Here is a 23,235-nt window from a genome sequence, read left to right on the forward strand (position 1 = left end):
TGAAGGAAGAGCAAAGAGACATCTTACATGGTGACAGGCAAGAGAGCATGTGCAGGAGAATTCCCCTTTATGAAACCATCAGATTTCATGAGACTTATTCACTGTCTTGAGAACAGCACAGGAAAAACCCACCCCCACGATTCAATTGCCTCCCACTTGGTCCCTCCCAAGACATTTGGGGATTATTACAATCCAAGGTGAGATTTGGGTGGGACACAAAACCAAACCATCTCAGTTAGTATCTATTAAAGCTAAACATGTGTATAAGATATGACCCAGTCATTCACTTCTATAGAAATGCATGTACATCACACATCCTCACCAAGGTATATTCGCAGTCATGTTGATAGAATGTTTTATATATTAGACCAAAACTGGAAACTACTTAAATACCTATCTACGGTACAATGAATAAATAAATTTTTGCATATTTACAAATGCATACTGTATAGTGAAAAAGGAAATGTGAAAAAGGAAAACAAATTTTTCTTTCTTCTTTGGTATGAGTAAACTTCCCTCTGGAACCCCTCCCCACTCTGTGTGGTTGTACCATGCTCTGCAAGTTTTATGAGTGCATAGATTCCTATTTTCTGTAACTGGTGGTTGTAAGTTTCTGTTTTTTATGTGAGTAGCACAGTGAAGGTCATGAGACATGCCTCAGAAGGCCTACATTGCAGCCATCTGGGCACATAGCAAAGGATATAAGATAAGCTTGCGAAAGGCTCTTAATCAAGCTAAGATAACAGCCATCTGGGCCGCATAGCAAGAGCCACATGAAAGCCTGAGTTACAAACCTGCCACAGTTTGATTAACTGCCTTTGTTCTGCTTCTGTACAACTTGCTTTCATGCAACTATGCTTCGTGCCACTGTAAGCTTGTTTCAAACTAGCCAACTCTTTTTCAGAAGTATGTATAAAAGTCGAGCCCTGTCTTTGTTCAGGGCCCAGCCTTTGGATGTTAATCTGCTGGGCCTGAGTGCACTCAATAAAATCCTTCGGTTCTACCTATTAGTCTCTCCAGTCACCTGATTCCTGCAAGAATAGCAGTGAATATTAATAAACTACAATTACACACAATATGGATGTCTCACATAAACATAGTTTTGAATATTGAAATTGAACATTGGGTATACTTTGAAATTTACAACTAGAATGGAGTATAATGGGAGAATCTGGAGGTCTGGTAGAGTTCTATTTTTGGTCTGGGTGTAGAGTACATGGTAGTTGTTGAATTTAAAATCTCTATACTATTCTTTAAAAAGAAGTTTTTTATATACATATGGGGAGAAAAGGAACAGCTCAAAAATAATTGTTGGTATAACTATTAGCACATAAAGATGGCCTGACTGAAATATATTAAATCAGATATATTTCAGCATTGCACCACCAAAAGTCTTACTAAATTTAATAAAAATACTGTGATTCTTTAAGACTTAAAATGAAATATGGACACCCATCTACCATGAGCATGAAGCAAACTGAGAAGTCTGAGAAATCTTTCTCTCTTCCAATGACATTTTCAGATGAGGACACCGAAATTAATGATAAAAGATGCACCACCAAGATGGCAGCACAAGAGCCATGGAAGAAAGAAGATTGGGGAGCTTCTCTCAGGGAGCAGAATATGGCCTCATCAAAGACCATTCTTAATCTTCTAAGCAGGAAACTTTTCATTGTCAACAAAGGCCTTAGAAGAATTTTAAAATCACTATGGATGAGTCAATGTTGTGCATTCTTACTTTTCTTATTTTCAAAAAGAATTATTTGCAGTCTTTGATTCTTACAGTGGTATACCTGCTAGGGAGTAAGTGTATTTAGCAAGTAAATGTGAATATTTGCATATTGGGGGACATTTGGTAGATTGCATTATTGTTTTAAATTATTTATAGACAATCTTTGTTCAAGCATAAACATACTTTATTGATGCATGTAATGTAATATTTTATGAAAATTGCTTTGACCAATGAAATGGAAGTAGAAATTAATTACGACACATTTTAAGTTAACTTTTAAACTATTTCTTCAGTTCAACAATGTTTTATTTTTTTGTTTGTGCCATGAGTGTAGAATATCCTCAATATTATCTGCTTCTTCACCTTGGGCCCTAAAATTACATAAAATGGGAAACAGAGCCTCAACCAGCCCACAAACAATATTAAACAGTATTGAGAAATACATTTTGGTTTTGTTTATTTCCATAAAGTCATTTAAAGAAGGCCGAATACTAGAGGAACTTAAAAAAAATTGCATAATAAGTTGAGTCCTCTGTCCAAAGTATACAAAATATGCAGTCATAAAGTAACCATTTTATCAGTTTAACTTTTCCAAAAATCACTTTTATTTGTAGTCTAAGGATTTCATCAGAATAGCAGATTTTTGTGTTTGTGATGAAAAAACTATTCTGAAATTCCTACAGAATTCATGTAGAGCCAAAAAGACCCCCAATAGCTAAGGCAATCCTAAGCAAAATTAAAGTCAGAAGTATCACATTACCTGACTTCAAGCTATACAATAAGGCTAGTGTAACCAAAACAGTATGATACTGGTGCAAAAACAGACACACAGAACAATGGAACAGAATAGAGAGCCCCAAAATAAAACCACACACCAGCAAACAATTGATCTTTGACAAAGGTGACAAAAATAAACAGTAGGGAAAGGATACCCTATTCAATAAATGGTGCTGGAGAAGCTGGGTTGCCCCGTGCAGACGAATGAAACTGGACCTCTACATCACACCATACACAAAAATTAACTCAAGATGGATTAAGGACTTAACTGAATAGACCTCAAACTATAAAAATCCTGGAAGACAACCTAGGAAATACCCCTCTCAACAATGGCCTACGCAAGTAACTTATGACTAAGTCCTCAAAAGCAAATACAAAAAAAAATTGACAATGGAGACCTAATTAAACTAAAGATCTTCTGCATAGCAAAAGAAACTATCAAGAGTAAACAACCTACAGAATGGGAGAACATTTTTGCAAACTATGCATCCAACAAGGACTAATATCCATAATCTATAGGGAACTTAAATCACCAATCAAATAATAAATAACCCCATTTGAAATGGGAAAAGGACATGAATAGACACTTCTCAAAAGAAGAGATGCAAGCAGCCAACAAACTTATGAAAAAATAACCAGATAAATGTAAGTCAAAACCACAATAAGGTACTATGTCACACCAGTCAGAATGGCTATTAGTAAAAAGTCAAAACATAACAGACATTAGCAAGGTTGCAGAGAAAATGGAGCACTTATACACTGTCGGTGGGAATGCAAATTAGTTTAGCACCTGTGCAAAGCAATCTGGAGATTTATCAAATTACTAAAAATACAGTCATCATTTGAGCCAGCAATCCCATTATTGGGTACATATTAAAAGGAAAGTAAATTATTCCACCAAAAAGACAACGACACTTACATGTTTATCACAGCACTATTCGCAATAGTAAAGACATGGCATTAACACAGATGCCAATCAATGTTGGATTGGATAAAGAAAATGTGGTACGTATGCACTATGGAATACTATGCACCCATAAAAAGGATGTAATCATTTCCTTTTCAGCAACATGAATACAGCTGGAAGCCATTATCTGAAGTGAATTAATGCAGAAACAGAAAACCAAATGCTGCATGTTCTCCTTTATAAATGGAGCTAAACATTGGGTACACACAGACACAAAGATAGGAACAATAAACTCTTGGAATCCCGAAAGAGGGGAGGCACAGGCGCAAGGGTTGAAAACCTATCTATTCCTATCTATCAGGCATTATGTTTACTTCTTGGACTATGGGATCATTAGAAGCCCAAACTTCAGTATCACACACATACCCATGTTACAACCCTGCATGTGTACCACATGAATCTAAAATAAAACTTTTTTTTTTTAAAGAAGTAAAAAAAATTCTGAAGAACGGTAAGCCCAGACTGCTAATAAGGACTCCTAGTATGTCTCCTCGCTTGATGAGTAGCACACCTGCAACTTCTTAATGCTTGGCTTTTTTCATTTTGGCTTTTAATTTTTTTTTTTTTTTAAACACAAATAACACGCAACAGTCAAGGGAATTATTGTCAGAACAAAAATGCATTGCTACTCACTATCTGAGTAAACAGTGAATAAAACCAGAGAAAGTAAAATTCTATGAATTGGAACATATTTTTAGTGCAGAACTGGCACACTGAACAAGACTGTCACTTATGTTTCTATTCATTATGTAGAAAAATGTGTTTCATTCTTTTATGTTTTCAATAAGATTTTTATTTTAGTCAGAACTGGGGATTTAAAATCAGAATAATTAAATTCTTTGCTAATAATTAGGTTTATTGTTTTTAAGTTTTTTCGTTTGAAAATTGCCTTACAGGTTTATTCCAAGAATAATCAGAGCCACTGTTTCTCAACTGTCAACATGACAAACCAAAACTCTATGATGTGTTTTATCTCTATAAAATCTTGTAAACAATTTGAGATAATTAAGTTTCCTTTACTGTTCTCTGAGAATAAAGCAATGCACAGAAAAATTTTACAGCATACTTTCTTAAACTAGGGCATCTTAAGAAACACCAGATTTTTTTTACAAAACAACAATAAATTGAAATCTATATACAATTGATGCACAACTTTCTCAGGCTTCTTTAAAATCCAGACACACAGGTACATACATACACACATGTGCACCCATGTGCACGCACACACTCACAAACACACAAAGTTAGAACTAAGAAGATGTCCTCTTGTATGTAATAGAACCTTTGTATTAAATGGGGCAGGAAATAAGTATTATACTCACAGGGATTGACCACAACTAATTTGGAACACTTAGTATTTAATAGTGCATGTGTAGGACCCATTTAGGAAATCATAGAGGGAGAGGGGCTCAAACGTTCATACTGCTCTTACAACAAGGCCATATTGTAAATTCTGTTTGGAGAATCAATCTTTTTTCTTTGGAAAAAGTATTTTTCAATTTTTTTCTCAAAGACATTTTTATAAAAGAACTATTTTCTTGCTTTTTAAAAATGTAATATTGATAGGTGCAGCAAACCATCATGGCACATGTATACCTAAATAACAAACCTGCATATTCTGCACATGTATCCCAGAACTTAAAGTAAAATAAAAAAAAAATTTTTAAAAAGATGGACAAAAGACTACAACACTGTTTACACATTTTCTCACCACATTCTTTTGGATTGACTTCCTTCTTAATAAGAAAAAAATACAAAAGGAATTCAGAATATCATGTAGTAACAAAGGAATGACAAATGTATATATTATTTGGTAGATACTTATCGATGACCCTTATAGAGTCAAACACTATTTCTCAGACTAGCTCTAGACAGAAAATTAGTAACCATATGTATACTTCATATAGATTTTTAAAAACCATACATGACTTTTATTTAGTGTTTCCATGCATTCAACACCGTAGAGGTAAGATCACCTTACAAATATATTTAAGATCTGTTTTGTCTATGTGTGTTTTTAAAATGTGCTCTCTTTCTAGAGAAATTATAATTGCTCAAAACGTTCTAAATTTTCTATTGAATTTGCAATTTTCAGAACTCAACTGTTGATAAAAGGAAATATTTCTAATACACAGATGAGACTACACTGATTCTAAGCCATTGTTTTCACACTTATGCAAGAGGTGTACCTGTAAAAAAAGTATGAACTTAGACTAGAATATGCTCAGAAGCAGAAACACTAGAGTAGCATTTAAGAAAATATATAGACAATAGGGAAAAGTGTACATTAATGTGGTCTCCCTCAAAACTGGCAAAACAAAACAGTATTTAGTTGTCTTCAATATTAATGACCAGAAGGCTCTACCTAGTCAATATTTGAGTTCCATCAAGAAAACTGAGTTTAAATTGCCAAATATTTTCAGATACTTATTGTTTATAAATAAATAATGACTCATCAAATACAAGTTAGAATCTAAAACTTTTTTTAAGGTATTTTGTATTATACTTTAAGTTCTGGGAAACATGTGCAGAACGTGCAAGTTTGTTACATAGGTATACATGTGCCATGGTGGTTTGCTGCACCCATCAACCCCTCATCTACATTAGGTATTTCTCCTAATGCTATCCCTCTCGTTTCCCCTAACCCCCAACACGCCCCTGTGTGTGATGTTCCCCTCCCTGTGCCCATCTGTTCTCATTGCTCAACTCCCACTTATGAGTGAGAACATGTGGTGTTTGGTTTTCTGTTTCTGTGTTAGTTTGCTGAGAATGATGGTTTCCAGCTTCATCCATGTCCCTCCAACATGAACTCATCTTTTTTATGGCAGCATGGTATTCCATCGTGTATATATGCCACATTTTCTTTATCCAGGCTATCATTGATGGGCATTTGGGTTGGTTCCAAGTCTTTGCTATTGTGAATAGTGCTGCAATAAACATATGTGTGCATATGTCTTTATAGTAGAATGATTTATAATCCTTTGGGTATATATCTAGTTATGGGATTGCTTGGTCAAATGGTATTTCTGGTTCTAGATCCTTAAGGAATCTCCACACTTCCACAATGGTTGAAGTAATTTACACTCCCACCAACAGTGTACAAGTGTTCCTTTTTCTCCACATCTTCTCCAGCATCGGTTGTTTCCTGACTTTTAAATGATTGCCATTCTAACTGGCATGAGATGGTATCTCACTGTGGTTTTGATTTACACTTCTCTAATGACCAGTGATGATGAGCTTTTTTTCATATGTTTGTTGGCTGCAAAAATGTCTTCTTTTGAGAAGTTTCTGTTCATATCCTTCACCCACTTTTTGATGGGGTTGTTTGTTTTCTTCTTGTAAATTTGTTTAATTTCTTTGTAGATTCTGAATATTAGCCCTTTGTCAAATGGATAGATTTCAAAAATTTTCTCCCATTCTGTAGGTTGCCTGTTCACTCTGATGATAGTTTCTTTTGCTGTGTAGAAGCTCTTTAGTTTAATTAGATGCCATTTGTCAATTTTGGCTTTTGTTGCCATTGCATTTGGCGTTTTAATCATGAAGTCTTTGCCCATGCCCATGTACTGAATGGTATTGCCTAGGTTTTCCTCTATGGCTTTTATGGTTTTAGGTCTTACGTTTAAATCTTTCATCCATCTTGAGTTAATTTTCATGAGAGGTGTAAGGAAGGGGTCCAGTTTCAGTGTTCTACATATGGCTAGCCTGTTTTCCCACCCATTTATTAAATCCTTTAATAAATCCCTTTAAATTCAATGGAGAATCCTTTCCCCATTTCTTGTTTTTGTCAGGTTTGTGAAAGATCAGATGGTTGTAGGTGTGTAGTCTTATTTCTGAGGCCACTGTTCTGTTCCATTGGTCTATATATCTGTTTTGGTACCAGTACCATGCTGTTTGGTTACTGTAGCCTTGTAGTATGTTTTAAAGTCAGGTAACCTTTAAATAAAACAAAGTAAAGTCAAGTTACAACATGATCTACAAAGGACTATTAAATATAAATTTATCTCCAACTTTTTTAATAATATAGGTAACTGAGAGGAAGAGAAATTCAATGATGTTATGTCAAATTTATGTTTAGTGTAAAATACATGGCCAATAATAATATTTTGCTATTTCCTGTCTTGGACTTACTCCATAAAATCTGATTAACCAAGAAGCAATTCCATAAGCTAAATAAGAACATTTTCATAAAGCGTTTTTAGAAATTAATTAAAACATTGTGATATGTACTATTATGCATATATAAATACCATATTGGAAGCCATACATACAGCCAGGTTAGAAATAATTCATTATTATCCCACTATTATTAGATAGGAAAGCACACAAATGCTATTATGAATGTTCTGTAGCTTATGCCCCTCTTTGTATGTCAAAGAACATAGAATTACTTAAAAGTTTTAGTTATTTTTTACAAAATGTTTTACAGAAGAAAATAAGTTAAAAGTATTTACTATATTTTAATCATAATCTTCACTGCCACGTTATGAAAGTTTTTAAAATTTCCAAAATTTTTTATGACCATATAATTTGTTTCACACCTATAAATGAAGCTGACTTTTAAAAATTAATTAATTATTATTTTTTTTTAGACATTCTTGCTCTGTCACCCAAGTTGGAGTGCTATGGTACTATCTCAGCTCACTGCAACCCTCACCTCTCTGGTTCAAGTGATTCTTGTGACTCAGCCACCCTGTAGCTTACCAGCTACAGTAATACAGGGATGCAACACTATGCCCCACTAATTTTTAGTAGAGATATGGTTTCACCATGTTGGCCAGGTTGGTCTTGAACACCCGACCTCAAGCAATCTGCCTGCCTTGGCCTCCCAAAGTGCTGGGATTACAAGTGTGAGCCACAACCCTCAGCTGCTAAATGTTACTTTTACTGATTTAAAATTTTACTAATAGCTAAATATAATATAGAACAATATAATTTTCTTAAACCTAAGATTCCATTTTTCTTTGTAGGACAGAAATATGTTTTATTTAAAATATGAACTTTTTTGAGCTTTTTGCTTCAGATTACAGTGAAGGTAGTTAAAATCAATTTCATATAAACATTCTCATAACACAAGATTAACCGGTTCATACAAAATAAGTATCAACTGAAGATCCTTTTGGTTTTAATTAAAAAATTGAAATAACTCTTAGATAAAACTTTCAAGTTGAGTTCAATACTTTTAATGTTTCTTTGCAATATCTCCTTTAAAAGAGTCAAAATTTTACAGGAAGTAATTCAATCATCTGACAACTTAGAATTTTCTCATTTTTATATTAGTTTTTGAGTATGACATATTTAAAGTGAGATAGAAACAAGACTTCAGAAATTCATAATACATTGTCTCTTCCTATCCCTTTATCAGCTAAGTAGTGCTGTATGTTTATTCAGGGGATTTCTCCACATCTCAACTTTTCAAAATAAAGATTCTTGCTTCCTAGAATTAAGAGACCAAGTCTACCTTCATTGCAAGAAAAAGAATTCAGAAGAAGAGGAAATTATTCGCGGCTAAGGTTAGGGATAGAATTTGGGATTTTGATAAAGAAGAGCTGCAAAGGAATTGGTACTTTAAAGGGAGTTAATTTTAAATATTACTCCACTGTATAAATTATATATTTTTAATGTTCTCAGAGAAATATAAGATTTGAATAATTTTATTACCTCTTGAAAACTGTGTTCAATCCATTTTACCACTCTGAGACCATATGAATTTTAGGGTTTATAAGTACTATTTAATACATATTTCCATGGCATTTGATATATTATGTATTATTAAATTGAAAATATGTTTATTTGTAGATTAATTAAAAAATTTTCATCACACTTTCCTTTTTCTATTTTTACTTTTATGCCGTTAGTTAATTAAAGAGTAGGTCCTCATTGAATGTCTTATTGTGTACTAATTAGATGAAAGAAACAGGTCCTTAAACTCTATGGAGATGTGTGATGATTTTTGAACAATGAAAGCATGGAAGTAGAAGGAAAAAAAGAGAAAGAAACAGGTCTTTATGGGAGCTATCTATATTTTAAAGCAACAAGTGAGATAAGTACACTTCTGTTTTAAAGGTTGATTCTTTGAATATATTTTCAACTTTTAGTATTGTAAGTTTCATAAACTTGAGACTTTACCAATACTTTTTCTGGTTTAGTAATTGAGAAATCCACCTTTGCTATAGGAGTCTAAAATTAAGAGACTTTTTAATTTTTTTTTTTTTTTTTTGAGATGGACTCTCACTCTGTTGCCCAGGCTGGAGTGCAGTGGCACCATCTCCGCTCACTGCAAGCTCTGCCTCCCGGGTTTACTTACAGCCATTCTCCTGCCTCAGCCTCCCGAGTAGCTGGGACTACAGGTGCCCGCCACCATGCCCAGCTAAATTTTTGTATTTTTAGTGGAGACGGGGTTTCACCGTGTTAGCCAGGATGGTCTCGATCTCCTGACCTCGTGATCCACCCGCCTCGGCATCCCAAAGTGCTGGGATTACAGGTGTGAGCCACCGCGCCCAGCCATTTTAAATTTATAAATTATATTTTTGTAAGAAGCTATAGACAATCACAGAATCTCATAAAATCATTTTAGAAGAACTGTCATTTGTCCTTAAAACTCATTTTGTTGGAGACAATTTTCAAAAAGTGTACTGAGACAGACAATTTTAAAAAAGAACTTTATTGGTAGCAAGCATGTTATTGTTCTAGTGACATCCACATGAGGTGAGTGATCTGGGTTATTAAATTGGTAATGTTATCTGTACTTTACTTATGATTTTTAGGATCAAGTTAAATTTTGTAGGGTGAGACAGAGAAATTAAATGAACTGGCCGGAGTTTAATTTCTCTTCATTATCAGGGACATCCTAGGAATGAAAGAAGATAGATGATCAGATCAAGCTCCTTGTAAGCATAATGATAATGGGCTAGTGTATAGAATATATTTGTTAAAAGAAGATTCCTTATATAAGAAATGTTTTGATATGATAGTCTTGGTATATAATTACTTTTTATGAACAAACCGAGAATATATGGAACCCTAAGAAATATTAGGCAACATATGAAACTACTGGAACCTGGAGATATTTCATACCCTAAAACTCTTGTGTGTTGTAATCTGCCCACTTGTTTTAGAAACCTAGTATTCTTGTCTAAAATGTGAATCTGATGTGGGAAAGAAGATGCTAGCAGCTGTGCTCAGGATGCCTGTCATCTCTTCACTTTGTGTTTCTTCATTTTTTATATTCTTGAATTTATTATAAATACTTGATACTGATTTGTGTGAGTCTGTTTTACCAATCTTATTCAGTGTTTAGCTCATTAGGAAAAATCTTGAACCTAAAAATATATAAAACATTAATAGTATATTTGCTTTCCAAATATTCTTCCATTTTATTTTACTTTATTTTATTTTAGAGATAGGGTCTCACTCTGTCACCCAGGCTAAAGTACAGTGGTGAGATCATAGCTTACTGCAGCCTCGATTTCCCAGGCTCAGGTGATTCTCCCACCTCAGGCTCCCAAGTAGCTGGGACTATAGGTGTGTACCACCATGACTCACTAATTTTTAAATTTTTTGTGGAGATGGGGTTTTGCCATGTTTCCCAGGCTGGCCTGGAACTCCTGGACTCATTAAGTCCACTCACTTCGGCCTCCCGAAGTGCTGGGATTAATGCGTGGAGCACGACACCTGGCCTATTTTTCCATTTTGAGGCACCAAAAGCCTATTTTTTATTTTCCAAAACATAAAATTACCTGTGAAAATATTACTGAATATTTTTAAAAGGTCATTTTGAAAATTCAAAAATGAACTAGAAAATGTGTCACAATATCTGTGCTTTATTTTCAGCATCACTGTTTTTAGATTTTTTTTTCTAAGCTCATTTTCTTGACAAGTAGGGACTTAAGATAATAAAAATAATTATTTTAGAAGATAGAATAAGCACCGGAATTTGTACTTTAAAAACTCATAGCATCAACCTTGATTAAAGTGATCAATTTCTATTTTCTAATGAAAAATATACTGAGAATTTTCCAATTTGCAAAGAAGCATGAGGTGACACTGGAACAAGAGTAATAACTGTGGGCCAGGTGTGGTGGTCACGCCTGTAATCCCAGCAGTTTGGGAGGCCAAGGTGGGTGGATCATGAGGTCAAGAGATCCAGACCATCCTGGCTAACATGGTGAAACCCCGTCTATACTAAAAATACAAAAAATTAGCTGGGCGTGGTGGTGCACGCCTGTATTCCCAGCTACTCAGGAGGCTGAGGCAGGAGAATCACTTGAACCTGGGAGGCAGAGATTGCAGTGAGCCAAGATTGCACCACTGCATGGTCCTAGAGATACCAAAAATTAGAATGACAGAAAAAAAAAAAAAAGATAAGAAAGCCAGTGGAGGAAAAACATATTTGACTCAAAGTGAGAAATTAGAATGTTTATAATATCTGGAGATTCATCAGCCCAACTTACCCATGTAGCAACAGACTAAGGCCTAGACTACCTTAGGACTGGGATCCAGAAGTCCACAAACAGGCAACATAAATGTAGAAGTTTGACACTATTGCTGGGGATATTTTTAGTATGCCCACAGTGTTCTCGTGTACAGGAATCTCTAACACATTATATAATAGAGACATAAAATTGAAAAGTAGATCTCAAATAGGGAGTGTCCCACAGAAATGGATAATCCAGACAGATAACATTTGGACGGTCATAAAGGTACTGTTTTCAGTGTCTGTTCATGGTAAATATCGAACCCAATTATCAATCTTAGGGTTATTAGAGGACTCTAGGTGTCAGAAAACAACCTTTGATTTCCATAATACATCAAGAAAAAAGAGAATTAAATAAGTTATTGAAATTGGAATTGGCTATGAAGGAGAAATCTTTTTAAAAAAAACACAACAGGTATGACTTCAGCATAAACACAGGACAATTTATGCTCAATCCTGTGTTGACTGAGAGTACTGATATTTGAACCTGGGACATGCAGAACAATACAAAATGTTTGCACTTAGCTCTACATGCCAACAAATCCATGATTTGAAGATAAATGATATGCATCCTCCAAGATATATCTTCCATATTTTAAATCATCTCTATCTTTCCAAATTGTGTTATAGGCTATTATTTCATTCTGTTATGACATGCTATTTCCTTTATTGTCTATTTTTGGAAATAAGTCAATTATCTATAAAATTATGGCACCTACAAAAGTAAAACCAGCACTTTAGACATGGCTGCCAAGTGAGTTCAGTAGCAGAAGTGTCCTATTTCTCAACAGAATAATGCCATATCTACTCCCCTAAACTACAGTTCTGTGTCTTTGACTTCAAATATGCCTGTCTCTTTAACTTTGATGAGAATGTTAATGGTTTTTCTAATAAGTATGCTTTTAAACATAAGGCACGTTTCAACCTGTTTGCCCTTCACCGACTTCAATTTTTAATCTTTTAAAATTCTGCCCAGTATTAGATCAATTAAATGTCATGATGGACTAATAAGTGACATTTATCAAGACTCATCATATTTAATTATAATTCTATAAAAATTACTTAGTATTAGCATCTTATTTAATGAAGTCTTAGATTGTCTTTATCAGAATTTCTAATACATGCATACAGCAGGGTATCTAGACAGCATACATGGTTGCCTTCCTACAGATAATCATCAGTAGAAATCACTATGGATGAATCAGTGAAAAAGGAAGACGCTATACAGTTTCTGAACTGCGGATTTAATACTTTAAAATCTGGATTAAAATCTTGCCTTCATTATAGGACACAGAGGAACTTGCACATTCCCTATTCGACTTGTCCCAGTGATTCTTATTAGAGGCCTCTGCTGCCACTTGGAAGCTACAACTATTACTCAAGTGGAGATTTCTAAACTTTGCTAAAATCATGGTACCTGTTCATCTAAATGTAGCTTTTCAATCCACTGTTGCAAAATATATGTTTCTCTTTCACTCTGATCTATGCATGTTCCTCTGATCTCCAAATCAAAATTTTAATCACATATTTTTATCAATGAAATGTAGTGTTAATGAATGGGAAACTTTAGTCCCAAATTATGGGCTAGATCAAAAGTGACATCTCTTTTAGTCATTAATTTGGTTAGGAGATATGAAATATTGCAGAGTTTTGAACTGATTAGGTACATTTACATTGAGTTGCATTGTGTACTGTTATAGTTCTGATACTATTCTTAGATACCCAAAACAGTTACTATGCATGTTAATGATAGTTATATTGATTGGACAGAGCTTTTGAAGTCATAAGCCTAGAATTTTACTACTGGCTTTACATTTGTGACCTTACTTATGTCAGTTTCTTAAATGGAAAGTGGTAGTGATACTTGTTTTTGTAGAGTTGAAATATTAGTGGACGATATACTTGTAAAACAGAAGTAAAATCAAGCATTATTTTACATTTTCCTATAGACTACTTTATAACATCCCTGCATAAGCTGTTAAGATAGCTTATGAAAAAGAGGCTGCTTTATAAGATTTTTTTCTTCTGTTAGATAAAGTTAAGTTTTCTTTCCTGTTTTTTGAAAGATGAGAGAATTAGAAAAAGTTCATTGTCTTACAAAGGCATGACGATTAAAAAAATCACATTCAAGGATATTTCATTGTGCATATTTTCAGTGAAATATAGACAATAGTTTATTTCTTATTATGTTTGTAAGTATAATAGCATACTAGAAAAAAATTGTTCTCTCATCAGATAAAGTTCTATGAACTATTATTCAACAATGTAGCATCTAATTTTGAGTATTATAGATTAATATTGAACATTTAAGATACTATATGTTCATAGCTTTAAAATTAGCTGCTGCTCAAAATTATAAGTATGAATAGTAAAATAAAAGTAAAGAATGCATTAAGATAGACTAGTACATTTTTTGTTTTTTTTTTAGATATTTTATATTTGTGGTACTTCTGAACTCTCTGTAAAATTGTCACCTTAATAAAATTTAGAGGTTTACTGCTTGGGAACATTTTTGTCTCTCACCTTTTGGTTGCTTTTCACAGCACCTCAGTAGAGAAGGTTGGTAAGGTATTATTGTAATTTTTGAGCAAAATGTAGAATCTAAATCCAGACAAACCAAAAAACATAATGCATAAACTGCAAATATGTATCTTGAATTCAGTTTGAATTTAAAGTTGGGGAAATTTAAATTAAATCTACTAATGACCAAATTAGACTGAGAGCAAAATCTGAAAAAATAACTGCTAACAACTAGAATGATGTTGATAATAGAAGTATCTCTGAGAAATTGCTATAGGTCAATAAGAATATCTGTATATCTATCTACGCATAATGCTAATGAGGGGGGAACTATTATTGTTTTCATTCAATAAGTGTATTAATCCATTCTCATGCTGCTATAAAGAACTGCCCAAGACTGGGTAATTTATAAAGGAGAGACGTTTAATTGACTCACAATTCTGCAGGGTTGGGGAGGCCTCAGGAAACTTACAATCATGGCAGAATGGGAAGCAAACATGTCCTTATTCACATTTCAGCAGGAAGGAGAAGAATGGAGTACCCAGCAAAGGGGAAAGTCCCTTATAAAACTATCAGATCTTGTGAGAACTAACTCACTATCATGAGAACAGGATGGGGGATACCCTTCCCATGATTCAATTATCTCCACTTGATCCCTTCCACAACCATGGGGATTATGGGAACTACAATTCAAGATGAGATTTTAGTGGGGACACAGCCAAACCATATCAATAAAAAAATTGTTGTTTAGAAGATTTAAGTAATTTGCTGAGGAACTAAGGTTCAAGTTAGTACTGGCTAACTATAGAGCCAGAGAATAACTATTAAAGCCAAGGATAAAAGTAGCTTCATTTTAACTTCAATTTTCAATGTCAATAGTTTCAATTAAATAATTCATTTAAATGCATCCTAAAAAACACTAATACTCTTGTCCAGGCACAGTGGCTCATGCCTGTACTCCCAGGCTTTTGAGAAGCCGAGGCAGGTGGATCATGAGGTCAGGAGTTTGAGACCAGCCTGGACAATATGGTGAAACCTGTCTCTCCTAAAAATACAAAAATTAGCCAGGTGCAGTTGTGCATGCCTGTAGTCCCAGCTACTAGGGAGGCTGAGGCAGGAGAATTGCTTGAACCTGGGAGGTGGAGGTTGCAGTGATCCAGGATTGTACCACTGCACTCCAGTCTGGGCAACAGAGTGAGACTCTTTCCAAAAAAAACCAAAAAACAAAAAGAAACACTAATACTCTTTAAGTATAATACATATGATATTAAAATATATACTTCTTTGCATTGTTTATGTTCTTATTTACTTACAATGTCAGAATCTTGATTAATTTCATTAATACTTTTAGAAATATGGCAAGAATACAAAAATACAAACATAGTATGTCATAATCATAGTCCCTGAATAAAAACATGTATTTGGAAAATTGTTATATAATAAAAGTACAATAAAATGCCAAGCACATTATTACAAGACAAAGTCACCATAGACATTTAGAACTAATCATGTATCCTCCATAATCTGAGACAAGCTTAAGAAAAATGATAAAACTTTCATTTAAGATGACCTTTATTATTATACAAAATTGAAATTCAAAAAAAATCATGAAGAGATGTTGGATTTTATTGGAAACTTTTTCTGTCTATTGAGATGATCAAAGGATTTTTGCTTTTAATTCTCTTTATATGTCAAGTCACATTTATTGATTTGAATATGTTGAAACAGCCTTGCATCCCAAGGATAATGCCTACTTAATTGTGGTGTGTTAACTTTTTGATGTGCTGCTGGATTTAGTATGCTGATATTTTATTGAGGATTTTTGTGTCTAAGTTCATCAGGGATATTGGCCTGTAATTTTATTTTGTGTGTGTGTGTTTTTGCCAGGTTTTGCTATCAGGCTTATGCTGACTTTACAGAATGAGTTAGGAAGGAGCTCTTCCTGGCATAGAAGGAATATACCTCAAAATAATAACAGCCATCTATGACAAACTCAAAGCCAACATTATACTGATGGCAGTGGCAGCCACCACAAAGAAAAGCAGGCTGCAGCAGGAAAGGCACAGCCAGGGCTGTGTGCTCCTGGAAGCCAGTGGGAGCCAGGGCAGGCAGAGCTCCCCCTGCACCACACACTTCTGACTTGGCAGGGTGGGAGCCCTGCCCTCCTGGGCACAGCTGAAGCCATCTAGGCAGCTGCGGACCCGGGCATCCTTGTGCTCTCAGGAACCTGGGAAGCCCCCCTACCCCACACAAGCTTGGAAGTGCCTATCCCCACTGCCTGGCCTCTCCCAACTACTGGCTTCTGCTCTGGTGCAGAGCAAAGTTGTGGCTAAGCCTAGGTGTTGTGGCAACCCAACCAGGTGTGCATGTGCTCAGGATGGGGTGGTGCTGACATGCCAGCACCCTGACGCCTCAGCTCCCTCCAACTTTGGGCACTGACGAGCATGGGAGGGAGGCCCAATGAGGGGCTAAGGGTGGCTCAGCGCAGGACTGCATGTACCTCTTTGCACAAGTAGGGTGGGTACCTTGAATGAGACATAGATGGTGGCAGGAGGCAGACAGGGTCCTGAGTGAAAAGGGGCAAGCTCCCATTGAAGCCCCACCTTCAAGCCAGGGAAGGCCTGAAGCCTAGGCTCTCAGTTCTGGGAGGAATCCACTGCCCAGAGGGAGTACTTACAGTGCTTTTTCTGGGCCCATCCATGGTCACCCATGGACCAATCAGCATGCATTTTCTCACTTCTGAAGCCCATAAAAACCCCAGTCTCAGACAGACTCACAGAGACACGAGGATAACCTGCCTGCCAGGCCTCCTATCTGCTGAGGGCTGCACTCTCTCGGGATGACCTGCCTGTGGAAAGGAGCTACCGACTTTGGGTCTCCTGAGAGCTGTACTGTGGCTCAGTAAACCACCTCTTTGCTTTGTTCACCCTCTAGTTGTCCGCATACCTCATTCTTCCTGGATATGGTACGAGAATTCAGGCACCACCAATTGGTGGGACTGAAAGAGCTGTAACACAAAAAGGCCTGAAACACCCCCCCGCACACACACACACTCACCATGTTGCAGGCAACAAGAGAAAAGAGCTGCAACCCTTCCAGGATCTCAGACCTAGGGACTTCCAGAGGCAAGGCTGTGACAACTGCTTTGGGGCTCTACAGTTTCTGGTGTCTTCAAGCTTCCAGGAACCAATGCTTTCTGCTCATCCAGATGCAGGTGCCCACAGTGAAAGCTGCTTGCAGTGCATCTGATCCAGCCACAGGCTTCCACAGAGCCAGTGCCTGTGCCAGCACCTGAATTTGCCTGCTTCTCTACAGCAGCTGGCATGCCTGGTTGTGTACAGTGGCCAGATCCCACACTCACTCATTCATGCACCCCTTGACACTCTTTGAGTGGCTCACCCTTGGCAGGCATGGGATCTGAACTGGTAGCACGAGCCAAGTGAAGCCTGCCAGGGTGAGTGGGAGGCATGAGCCCAGCAGGCCCAAGTAAAAACTTAAAAGAGAGTTACCATTTGACCGAGCAATTTCATTACTGGTTGTATACCCAAGGGAAGAGAAATTATCCTACAAAAAGACACATGTACTTGTATGTTTATCACTGCACTATTTACAGTAGCAAAGACATAAAATCAACCCAGGTGCCTATCAATGATGAACAGGATAAAGAAAAGGTAGTATACATACACCACACAATACTATGCAGCCATAAAAACAAATGAAATCATCTCCTTTGCAGCAGCATAGATACAGTTAGAGGCTATAAATCCTAGGCAAACTCATAAATGAACAAAAAACCAAATACTGCATATTCTCACTTATAAGTGGGAGGTAAACATTGAGCACACATGGATATAAACATGGGAACAATGGACATTTCAGATTACTAGAGGGAGAAGGATGGGAGCAGGGCTTGCAATGAAAAACTACCTATAGTGTCCCATTCTCACTACCTATGTGATGAGGTCTGTACCTCAAACATCAGCATCATGCAATATTCCCATGTAACAAATCTGCACATATACCCCTTTTATCTAATATAAAAGTTGAAATTTTAAAATGTATGATATTGTAGAAGTGTGGTATGCTTTCCAAGGGCTCTGTTCTGTTCCATTGGTCTATATCTCTGTTTTGGTAGTAGTATCATGCTGTTTTGCTTACTGTAGCCTTGTAGTATAGTTTGAAGTCAGGTATCACGATGCCTCCAGCTTTGTTCTTTTGGCTTAGGATTGTCTTGACAATTCAGGCTCTTTTTTGGTTCCATATGAACTTTAAAGTAGTTTTTCCAATTCTGTGAAGAAAGTCATTGGTAGCTTGATGGGGATGGCACTGAATCTATAAATCACCTTGGGCAGTATGGCCATTTTCACAATATTGATTCTTCCTATCCATGAGCATGGAATGTTCTTCCATTTGTTTGTAACCTCTTTTATTTCATTGAGCAGTGGTTTGTAGTTCTCCTTGAAGAAGTCCTTCACATCCTGTGTAAGTTGGATTCCTAGGTATTTTATTCTCTTTGAAGCAATTGTGAATGGGAGTTCACTCATGATTTGGCTCTCTGTTTGTCTGTTATTGGTGTATAAGAATGCTTGTGATTTTTGCACATTGATTTTGTATCCTGAGACTTTGCTGAAGTTGTTTATCAGCATAAGGAGATTTTGGGCTGAGACGATGGAGTTTTCTAAATATACAATCAAGTCATCTGCATACCGAGATGATTTGACTTCCTCTTTTCCTAGTTGAATACTTTTTATTTGTTTCTCCTGCCTGATTGCCCTGGCCAGCACTTCCAACACTATGTTGAATAGGAGTGGTGAGAGAGGGCATCCCTGTCTTGTGCCAGTTTTCAAAGGGAATGCTTCCAGTTTTTGCCCATTCAGTATGATATTGGCTGTGGGTTTGTCTTAAATAGCTCTTATTATTTTGAGATACATCCCATCAATACCTAATTTATTGAGCATTTTTAGCATGAAGAGCTGTTGAATTTTGTCAAAGACCTTTTCTGCATCTATTGAGATGATCATGTGGTTTTTGTCTTTGGTTCTGTTTATATGTTGGATTATGTTTATTGATCTGTGTGTGTTGAACCAGCCTTGCATCCCAGGGATGAAGCCCACATGATCATGGTGGATAAGCTTTTTGATGTGCTGCTGGATTTGGTTTGCCATTTCAACCATCTGATCTTTGACAAACCTGACAAAAACAAGAAATGGGGAAAGGATTCCCTATTTGATAAATAGTGCCAGGAAAAATGGCTAGCCATATGTAGAAAGCTGAAACTGGATCCCTTCCTTACACCTTATACAAAAATTAATTCAAGATGGATTAAAAACTTAAATGTTAGACCTAAAACCATAAAAACCCTAGAAGAAAACCTAGGCAATACCATTCAGGACATAGGCATGGGCAAGGACTTCATGTCTAAAACACCAAAAGCAATGGCAACAAAAGCCAAAATTGACAAATGGGATCTAATTAAACTAAAGAGCTTCTGCACAGCAAAAAGAAACTGCCATCAGAGTGAACATTCAACCTACAAAATGGGAGAAAATTTTTGCAATCTACTCATCTGACAAAGTGCTAATATCCAGAATCTACAAAGAACTCAAACAAATTTACAAGAAAAAAAACAAACAACCCCATCAACAAGTGGGCAAAGGATATGAACAGATACTTCTCAAAAGAAGACATTTATGCAGCCACCAGACACATGAAAAAATGCTCATCATCACTGGCCATCAGAGAAATGCAAATCAAAACCACAATGAGATACCATCTCAAACCAGTTAGAATGGCCATCATTAAAAAGTCAGGAAACAACAGGTGCTGGAGAGGATGTGGAGAAATAGGAACACTTTTACACTGTTGGTGGGACTGTAAACTAGTTCAACCATTGTGGAATACAGTGTGGTGATTCCTCAAGGATCTAGAACTAGAAATACCATTTGACCCAGCCATCCCATTACTGGGTATATATCCAAAGGATTATAAATTATGTTGCTATAAAGACGTATGCACATGTATGTTTATTGTGGCACTATTCACAATAGCAAAGACTTGGAACCAACCCAAATGTCCATCAATGATAGACTGGATTAAGAAAATGTGGCACATATACACCATGGAGTACTATGCAGCCATAAAAAAGGATGAGTTCATGTCCTTTGTAGGGACATGGATGAAGCTGGAAACCATCATTCTCAGCAAACTATTGCAAGGACAAAAAACCAAACACTGCATGTTCTCACTCATAGGTGGGAATTGAACAATTAGAACACATGGACACAGGAAGGGGAACATCACACACTGGGGTCTGTTGTGGGATGGGGGAAGTGGGGAGGGATAGCATTAGAAGATATACCTAATGTAAATGATGAGATAATGGGTGCAGCACACCAACATGGCACATGTATACATGTGTAACAAACCTGTAAAAATGTTGTGCACATGTACCCTAGAACTTAAAATATAATAAGAAATATTAAAAAAATTAAAAAAAAAGGTATTTATATAATTTCCAATCAGAAAATAATATCACATCACAGAACTTTTTTTTGTTTTACTTGGTTTAAAATTAAGTTCCCAAATCAAGCATATCTCTTATGTTTCTTTTTTCTTTCAGTGAGACATAAATTGCATAATTTTGAAACTCTCAAGTAAGATGTACTTAGGTTGGCCTGATTTTTAGTGAATACAAAGAAGAGCTCAAGAACCTGTAATTCTTTTGCTCCAGGAGTATAAGCAGCTCAGCTTAGTTTGAAAAACAAACAGTCTTTACAGATATGTAACTACATTTATCATATGCAAAAATTTTTGGTAGGACTGAAGTAGTTTATGTGCATTCTAAGGGAGTAAGAGGGCATAAATTATTTCACAATCTTAATTTACTTAAATCCTGGGAGCTTCTGAAATTAACTATGTATTGTTTCAGATTTTCAAAAGCCCTAATATTTATTATTTTTGTGTTCTTTGATTATATTTTTCAACTATTTACCAATAAAATGAATCCACATAATTATATTTATTTGGGGAAATGCATAGGCTTAGTCAATTCTCATTTCTCTTTAATGTGTCATGAAAGATATTATTTTTATAAAACAATGTGATTATTTAAAAATTTTATTTTACAATCATTAGTTGAAAAAAATATAGCTCTGTATTTTTTACTATGTATATGACCCCGAATCCTGTTTCATGGCGTCTCCTAAACATTATATTGTAAATCAGGGAAAAAAACCCTTACCAGATATATCAAACTTATACATTTAGAAAATACAAACTTTACTTCATACTTAAAACAAATTGTTAAAAATTTTCTCAATTTCAGGTAATCTTTCCAGGGGCACCATTTTAATGGAAGAGCACTGTGAACATAATTAATTTCACTGATTTTTAGTTTGTGCATATAGTCAACTGACCAAATGTCAAATTTCAAAGGATATTGTTCCATGTATTTTTCAAGTCTTTAGTGTTTTAAGTTTGAAATTAGATACCTAAACCTGTGCTAAGCTGCCAGTTTAGTTTGGTTGACATTAGTTGAGAGTGGACACATGTCACCTCTCCAAAACTCAAAGGGGCATTGTTTACTTGAAATGCATGACTTCCTCTCCTCAGGGTCCTATATTGTTCTTAGTTTGCCAGTGTCACTTACCTCTGTTGATTTTTGAGTAGAATGTGTATTCTGCATGTGGTATATGCGATGTTCTGTACATGTCTGTTAGTTCCTTTTGCTCTAGAATGTAGATTAAATTCCATGTTTCTATATTGATTTTCTGTCTGGATGTTTTGTCCACTGCTGAAAAATGGAATATTGAAGTCCCTCACTATTATTGTATTTCAATTTACCTCTCCCTTCAGATCTATTAATACATGCTTTACATATTTAGATACACTTATGTGAGGTGTGTATATTTACAATTACATCCTTTTTCTAAATTGACTCCTTTGTTATTATAACAAATAATTCTCATATGGATCAGTGCCACCAATAGGGAAACTATTCCCATAGCAGGACAGAGACTTTGCTACAGTAGATACTATCCTAGGTTTAAGGCAGAAAAAAGGCACAGACACAAGATAATTAAGATATGACTTATGATTTTGAGGGGACTCTCCCGTGATTATCTTCCCACAGAAATATCAATTTAAACAACTATCCACACCCTAAATTACCTTCATAAGCATTCAGAAAACCAAAAGCTGTTATTATAACAGCTTTTGACTTCAAGTTTATGTAAGTATAGCTATTACTGCTCCCTTTTGTTTTCCATTAGCATGAAGTCGCTTGTTCCATCCCTTCACTTTTAGTCTATATGTATCTTTACAGGTTAAGTGAATCTCTTGTGAGCAGCAAATAGTTTGCAGCTAATTTTTTATCCATTCAGCCACTGTTTTTTGATTGGATAATTTATCCCATTTACATTCAAAGTAATTATTGATAGACAAGGACTTATAACTGTTATTTTGTTAACGTTTTCTAGTTGTTTTATACATTATTTATTTACTTGTTTTTCTTACTGTCTTCCTTGTGGCTAGGTGATTTTTCCTTAGTGATATGTTTCAATTCTTCCTTCTTTTCTTTGTTGTGTATCTATCATAGGTTTTTGCCTTGTGGATAAAATGAGGCTTACAAAAAATGTCCTTGTTATAACAAGTTGTTAAACTGATAACAATTTAATTTTGATCACATAAAAAATGACACTTTTACTTCCCTCTCACCATCATGTTGAATTTATTATTATTATTATTATACTTTAAGTTTTAGGGTAC

General features: G+C 35.5%; 1 pseudogene; it reads left to right on the plus strand.

The window, feature by feature from the left end:
* Positions 1 to 3,463: 3,463 nt before the first annotated feature.
* The window catches only part of LOC116467436 (bifunctional protein FolD-like), a 103,662-nt pseudogene continuing 83,890 nt past the window's right edge, over positions 3,464 to 23,235 (plus strand).

This window comes from Hylobates moloch, unplaced genomic scaffold (genome assembly GCF_009828535.3).
Source record: "Hylobates moloch isolate HMO894 unplaced genomic scaffold, HMol_V3 SCAFFOLD_4, whole genome shotgun sequence".
Classification (NCBI taxonomy): Eukaryota; Metazoa; Chordata; class Mammalia; order Primates; family Hylobatidae; genus Hylobates; species Hylobates moloch.